Source organism: Rattus norvegicus, chromosome 18, assembly GCF_021556685.1.
Source record: "Rattus norvegicus strain SHRSP/BbbUtx chromosome 18, alternate assembly SHRSP_T2T, whole genome shotgun sequence".
NCBI classification, from domain to species: domain Eukaryota; kingdom Metazoa; phylum Chordata; class Mammalia; order Rodentia; family Muridae; genus Rattus; species Rattus norvegicus.
This window is the reverse complement of record NC_141551.1, coordinates 54,010,933-54,019,636: the sequence shown is the minus strand read 5'-3', so window position 1 is coordinate 54,019,636 and position 8,704 is coordinate 54,010,933.

Below are 8,704 nucleotides of genomic sequence, written 5' to 3'. Positions count from 1 at the left end.
TAAAGAATTACAGGAAAACACAACCAAAAGGGTGAAGGAATTGAACAAAACCATCCAGGATTTAAAAATGGAAATAGAAACAATAAAGAAAGCACAAGGGGAGAGAACCCTGGATATTGAAGATCTAGGAAAGAGACAAGGAGTCATAGACACAAATATCACCAACAGACTACAAGAGATAGAAGAGAGAATCTCAGGGGCAGAAGTGACCGTAGAAAGCATTGACACAACTGTCAAAGATAACGTAAGATGCAAAAAGCTCCTAGCGCAAAACATCCAGGAAATCCAGGACACATGAGAAGATCAAACCTAAGCATAGTAGGTATAGAAGAGAGTGAAGACTCCCAACTTAAAGGGCCAGTAAATATCTTCAACAAAATCATAGAAGAAAACTTCATTAACCTAAAAAAAAGATGCCATAAACATAAAAGAAGCCTATAGAACTCCAAATAGATTGGACCAGAAAAGAAACTCCTCCTATCATATGATAGTCAAAACACTAAATGCACAAAACAAAGGAAAAATTTTAAAAGCAGTAATGGAAAAAGTCAAGTAACATATAAAGGCAGACACATCAAAATTACACCAGATTTCTCACCAGAGACTATGAAAACCAGAAGATCCTGGGCAGATGTCATACAGACCCAAAGAGAACACAAATGCCAACCCAGGCTACTATATCCAGCAAAACACTCAATTAACATCGATGGAGAAACCAAGCTATTCCATGACAAAACCAAATTTACACAATATCTTTCTACAAATCTAGCCTTACAAAGGATAATAGATGGAAAACTCCAACAAAAAGGAGTGAAACTACACCCTAGAAAAACAGGAAAGTAATCTCTTTGCAAAGAAACCAAAAGAAGAGGGACACATGAACATAATTCCACCCCTAACAACAAAAATAACAGGAAGCAACAATATTCCTTAAAATCTCTTACCATCAATAGACTCAAATCCCCAGTAAAAAGACATAGACTGACAGACTAGATACATAAAGAAGACCCAGCATTTTGCTGCATACAGGAAATACACCTCGGTAAAAAAGACAAACACTACCTCAGAGTGAAAGGCTGAAAAACAACTTTCCAAGCAAATGGTCTGAAGAAACAAGCTGGAGTAGCCATTCTAATATCAAATAAAGTTGACTTTCAACCAAAGTTTTCAAAAAAGATAAGGAAAGACACTTATATTCATTAAAGGAAAAAATCCACCAAGATGAACTCTCAATCCTAAATATCTATGCTCCAAATACAAGAGCACCTACATTCATAAAAGAAACCTTAATAAAGCTCAAAGCACACATTGCACCTCACACAATAATAGTGGGAGATTTCAACAGCCCACTCTCATCAATGGACAGATCATGGAAACAGAAATTAAACAGACATAGAGAAACTAACAGAAGTTATGAACCAAATGGATTTAACAGATATTTATGGAACATTTAATCCCAAAACCAAAGAATATATCTTCTTCTCAGTCCCTCATGGTACCTTCTCCATAATTGACCATATAATCGGTCACAAAACAGGCCTCAACAGATACAAGAAGATTGAAATAATGCCATGCATCCTATCAGATCACCAGGGACTGCTGGTCGTCAATAACAATAACGACAGAAAGCCCACATATTCATGGAAGTTGAACAGTGCTCTACTCAATGATAACTTGGTCAAGAAAGAAATAAAGAAATTAAGACTTCCTAGAATTTAGTGAAAAGGAAGGCACAACATGCCCAAACTTATGGGACACAATGAAAGCCATGCTAAGAGGAAAACTCATAGCTCTGAGTGCCTCCAAAAAGAAATTGGAGAGAGCATACATTAGCAGCTTGACAGCACACCTAAAAACTCTAGAACAAAAAGAAGGAAATACACCCAAGAGGAGTAAAAGGCAGAAAATAATCAAACTCAGGGCTGAAATCAATCAAGTAGAAACAAAAAGGACTATACAAAGAATCAACAACATTAGGAGCTGGTTCTTTGAGAAAATGAACAAGATAGATAAACCCTTAGCCAGACTGACCAGAGGACCCAGAGTGTGTCCAAATTAACAAAATCAGAAATGAAAAAGGAGACCTAAAATAGAATCTGAGAAAATTAAAAAAATCATCAAATGCTACTACAAAAGGTTATATTCAACAAAACTGGAAAATCTGGAAGAAAGGGACAATTTTCTAGACAAATACCAAGTGCTAGAGTCAAATCAGGAACAGATAAATCATCTCAACAACCCAATAACTCCTAAAGGAACAGATGCAGTTATTCAAAAATCTCCCAACCAAAAGGAGCCCAGGACCAGATAGGTTTAGTGCAGAATTGTATCAGACCTTCACAGAAGACCTCATACTAATACTGTCCAACCTATTCCACAAAATAGAAGCAGATGGAGCGCTATCAAATTCCATCTATGAAGTCACAATTACTCTTATACCTAAACCACACAAACACCCAACAAAGAAAGAGAACTTTAGACCAATTTCCCTTATGAGTATCGACGCAAAAATACTCAATAAAATCCTTGCATACTGAATCCAAGAACACATCAAAATGATCATCCATCATGATCAAGTAGGCTTCATCTCAGGGATGCTGGGATGGTTTAATATATGGAAATCCATCAATGTGATCCACTATATAAACAAACTGAAAAAGAAAAACCACCTGATCATCTCATTAGATACTGAAAAAGCATTTAACAAAATTCAACACCCTTTCATGACAAAAGTCTTGGAAAAATCAGGAATTCAAGACACATACTTAAACATAGTAAAAGCAATATACAGCAAACCAGTAGCCAACATTAAACTAAATGGAGAGAAACTTGAAGCAATCACACGAAAATCATGGACTAGACAACGCTGCCCACTCTCTCCCTACTTATTTAATATAGTACTCCAATTCTAGCCAGAGCAATCAGACAGCAAATGCAGGACACATGGATACAAATTGGAAAGGAAGAAATCAAAATATCACTATTTGCAGATGATATGATAGTATACATAAGTGACCCCAAAAGTTCCACCAGAGAACTACTAAAGCTGATAGACAACTTCAGCAAAGTGGCTGGGTATAAAATTAACTCAAACAAATCAGTAGCCTTCCTCTACTCAAAGGATAAACAGACTGAGAAAGAAATTAGGGAAATGGCACCCTTCACAATAGTTCCAAATAACATAAAATACCTCCAGTGTGCCTCTAACCAAGCATGTGAAAGATCTGTATGACAAGAACTTCAAGTCTCTGAAGAAAGAAATTGAAGAAGACCTCAGAAGATGGAAAAATCTCCCATGATCATGGACTGGAAAGATTAATATAGTAAAAATGGTTATTTTGCCAAAAGCAATCTACAGATTCAATTCAATCCCCATCAAAATCTAACTCAATTCTTCATAGAGTTAGAAAGAGCAATTTGCAAATTCATTTGGAATAACAAAAAACCAAAACCAAAACCAAACCAAAACAAAACAAAACAACAACAACAAAAAACGCAGCATAGTGAAAACTATCCTCAACTGTAAAAGAAATTCTGGGGGAATCACCATCCCTGACCTCAAGCAGTATTACAAAGCAATAGTGAAAAAACTGCATGGTACAGAGACAGGCAGGTAGATCAGTGGAATAGAATTGAAAACCCAGAAATGAACCCACACACCTATGGTCACTTAATCTTTGACAAAGGAACTAAAACCATCCATTGGTAAAAAGATAGCATTTTCAACTAGTGGCACTGGTTCAACTGGAGGTCAGCACTTAGAAGAATGCAAATCAACCCATTCTTATCACCCTGTACAAAGCTTAAGTCCAAGTGGATCAAGGACCTCCATATCAAACCAGATTCACTCAAACTAATAGAAGAAAAAGTGTGGAAAAACCTTGAACACATGTCACTGGAGAAAATTTCCTGAACAAAACACCAATGGCTTATGCTCTAATATCAAGAATCAACAAATGGGACTTCATAAAACTTCAAAACTTCTGTAAGGCAAAGGACACTGTTATTAGGACAAATCGGCAACCAACAGATTTGGAAAAGATCTTTACCAATCCTTCATCTGATAGAGGGCTAATATCCAAAATATACAAAGAACTCAAGAAGTTAGACTCCAGAGAGCCAAATAACCCCATTAAAAATGGGGTACAGAGCTAAACAAAGAATTCTCAGCTGAGGAATATCAAATGGCTGAGAAGTACCTAAAGAAATGTTCAACATCCTTAGTCATCAGGGAAATGCAAATCAAAACAACCCTGAGATTCCACCTCACACCTGTCAGAATGACTAAGATCAAAACTAAGGTGACAACAGATGCTAATGAGGATGTGGAGAAAGAGGAACACTCCTCCACTGTTGGTAGGATTGCAAACTGGTACAACCACTCTGGGAATCAGTCTGGAGGTTCCTTAGAAAATTGGACATTGCACAACCCGAGGACACAACTATACCTCTCCTTGGCATATACCCAAATGATGCTTTAATGTGCAAGAAAGATACATGCTCCACTATGTTCATAGCAGCCTTATTTGTAATAGCCAGAAGCTGGAAAGAACCCAGATGCCCTCAACAGAGGAATGGATACAGAAATTGTGGTACATCTACACAATGGAATATTACTCGGTTATCAAAAACAATGATTTCCTCAAATTAATAGGCAAATGTATGGAACTGGAAAAATATCCTGAGTGAGGTAACCCAATCACAGAAACAAACAAACGAGCAAATAGAAAACAAAAAACTGAACATGTTATACACTCACTGATAAGTGGATATTAACCCAAAAGATCGAATTACCCAAGATACAATCCACAGACCACATGAAACTTAAAAAGAAGTACAATCAAAGTGTAGATGCCCCAGTCTTTCTTAAAAGGGGGAACAAAAATATTCATAGGAGGTGATATGGAGACAAAGTTTGGAGCAGAGACTGGAGGAATCGCCATTCAGAGCCTGCCCCACCTGGGGACACAGCCCAGATATATATAGCCACCAAAACTAGATAATGTTGATGAAGCCAAGAAGTGCATGTTGACAGGAGTCTAATATAGCTGTCTCCTGAGAGGCTCAGCCAGAGCATGGCAAATACAGAGGCAAATTCTGGCAGCAAACCATTGAACTGAGAATGCAATCCCCATTGGAGGGATCAGAGAAAGGATTGAAGGAACTGGAGGGCCTTGCAACCCTATAAGAACAACAATACCAACCAACCAGAGCTCCCAAGGACTGAACCACTACCCAAAGGGTACACATGAACAGACCCATGGCTCCAGCTGCGTATGTAGCAGAGGATGGTCTCATTGGGCACCAATGGGAGGAGAAGCCTTTGTACTGCCAAGTGTAGGGGAATGTCAGAGTGAGGTGGGAAGGGGGGTTGGTTGGGAAGTGGAACACCCTTATAGAAGAAGGGGAGTGGGATGGGATAGGGGGCTTATGACTATGAAACCGGGAAAGAGAATAACATTTGAAATGTAAGTAAAAATATCCAATAAAAAAAAGAAAGAAGAAAAGAACACTGAGCTTTCGTGCACCACAAGCACATAAATTGCACTAGGAAGAAAAATAAGCTTGAAACAAGCTAGTGATCAAGAAAAGCATTCATTCTAGGTTAGGCCCAGGAATGAGGCCACAGATGTGCACCATGATAACTAAGGCCATGAGCATAAAATACTATTGCCTTGAACTTATAGTGAGCTTATGGAGCAGAAGATCAAAAGAACTACTGCCTTGAGCTTATGCCAACAACCCTGCTGCAATTCCCTCTTGCATAACATTTTATCTATGAAGTAATTCTTTTGCTTACATAGAGAACCTTGTCTTATGGGATATAGGACTAAAGGAAAAATACAGCTTTTGGAGTTTTTTCCATCCACTAACTGTGTGTATATTTGTATATATGTATATAATATATGAAATGGTTAGAGCTTGCTCATTAGAGCTTGACTCTGTCCACCAAATGTGTAAGATGATTGGATCTTGCTTTGTTTCATCCAGTGTGTGTGTGTGTGTGTGTGTGTGTGTGTGTGTGTGTGTGTGTGTGTGTGTGTGATTTTTCCCCTTCTTTCTTTTCTCTAATCTAAGACCACCATCAATGACAGCCCAGCTTCCTCTGGCTACTATCAGCTGCAATTTAAGCCAGTTGCCACCAGCACTGGTTTCCTCCTCTTTCTTTCCTCCTGTTGCCTGCTACCACCAGGAGAAGCTTACACCGTGGTGCCGTCAGCACCAGCTTCCCCCTCCTCTCCCTCTCCTTTTAATAACTTGCCACTATCAGTAGAGTGGAGGAGGAATGTCAGTTACTATCAGGACCTACTCCAAACACTGACTCTGCACATGCTGCCTCCCTCAGTTTACCCTGTGGCGTCGAAGCTGGCATAAAAATCCAGTCAGAACATGATCAGTTACCCCTGTAACCATCATGAAATGATTGCAGTTGGCACATCTTGTCCAGCAGATGCTATTATGCGATGTAAGGTCAAGCACAGAGAGAGATCACTGATGTCTTTTCTCCCTCATACCACTTTGCATACCACAACCCAGCACCATGAAAGCTAGCCAGAAAGCAGAGAATTTCTTATTGATTGCAAGATCGAGTTTTCTCTGTCATGCATCCTGAGTGAGTGTTGTCTTCAGCAACAGGGTTTTAATAGCTAGCTATGATGGGCAACCAGGAGCAATAGCAATAGTCTACATTTATCTTTGGGAGCCTCTGGGACCTTAAATGAGATTGCAAGATAGTAGTTTTCCATATGGCTTTTTAACACATCCTTCATTTTGGTTAATCCCTCCTCTGTTCTCCTTTATCTCCATCTCTTCATCCGGCTCTCTGCTCGAATCTCTCTCCTCTCAGTATCTGCCATGCCTACTTTCATTTTATGCTCACTTTGCTGTTTCAAGTATCTTAATTCATTCATCCCCAATGGTGTGTTTCTAGCTTCCTGGCTTCTACCTGTAGTCATCACACAGACTGAGCAATTCAAAGCCGAGATCTACATACGAGAGAAAGAGAGACAAATATTTGTCCTTCTAGACCTGGGTGATGTCAATCAGTATAATTTTTTTTCAGTTCCATCCAATTTACCTGAAAAATTAATGATTTTACTTTTTCTTACAGCTGTATAATATTTCATTTGTACATGAACCACATTTTTCTTATGCATTCATCGATGGGTAGACATCTAAGTTGATTCTATTCCCTAGCCATTGTGAATAGAGCAACAATGAAGAGGGAAAGTGTCTCTATAGTAAGACTAAAGTCCTTTTTGGAATATGGCTTGGATGTGGTAGAGCTGAGTCATAAGGTAGTCCACTTTCAAGTTATATTGAGAAACCCTAAACTATATTACATTTATATATATAAATAATATATATAATATAAATAATGATTTATATATATATATAAATCATTCAGCCTTAAAAGTAGAAGATATACTCAGAAATTTTGCTTCTAACCTTACTCCCTCCACCCATTACACTTAGTGGGTTTTTAATTGACATTTTCAATTAAATATTCATTTCTGTAAATATAAGGATGTCTATTAACAAATCTTCCATTCTTAGGCTATTTTATGGACTTTCAAGCCTTTAAGAACTACATTTTGCAAGGTCTTGGGCAATGATTCACTGGATAGATCTGGAACAGTAAGTTGAAAACCTTCAGGATGAGACTCTCTTTGCAAGTCCCATTAAAAGCATCCAGTACGCCTCAAAGTTAAAATATCAACTTTAAAAGGAATTTTGACAAAAGTGACTTAACGTCATGAAAAATTTTAAGAGGTCTTATGACTTCATTTCAAGAAGTTACCCTGCTTGTGGCCCAATGACACAAAAACCTGGAGTTATTTGTGAAACGTGGAGCAACAACTAACAGTAAAACCTTTAGTGGCAGGAGAGTTGCTTCTTGTGAACACACACACAGACAGACACACAGACACACAGACACACACAGACAGACACACACAGACAGACACACACAGACAGATACACACAGAGACAGAGATAACACAGACGGACATAGACACACACATATACAGACAGTCAGACACACAGATACACACACAGGCACTCATACACACAGACACACACACAGACAGACACAGGCACACACAATACAGACATACAGACACAGAGACACACGGACAGAGACAGACATACACAAAAATACACACACACATACAGACACACAGTCAAAGACAGACAGACAGACAGACCACACACACACACACACACACACACACACAAACTGTTTTTATTAATTCTTCCCCAAGAAGAGATGCTATAGATGCTGCTGAAATGACAAGAGTCACATTATTCTATAAGCTTTAGTTAGTGAAGCATCAGAGTCTAAGTGGATCGAGTCCACTTTCTTTTTCCACATGGAAAGGTTTAATGAGAGAAGAACAGTAGAAGAGGAGAGGAGTAAAGGTCGGCCATGAGCACGTGGAGGGAAGGGGGGAGGGAAAGAGGACAAGAGCAAGAGAGCAAGAGCTTGAGTCCATTTTTAAGGTTCGATAATGATGAGAATATTGTTAACTAGCTTGTATGTGACAGCAAAGTTTTCCATGAAAAGAGAAGTTAACGGTTGATACCAACTTCATTGCTGTCTCTCTTTCAACAATTAACAAAAACACCTGTCTTTCTCTACCACAGTCATCAGGATCAGCAATCAACCCTGAAGTAAGATGTCCACCAGCAAAACTTTAGCATT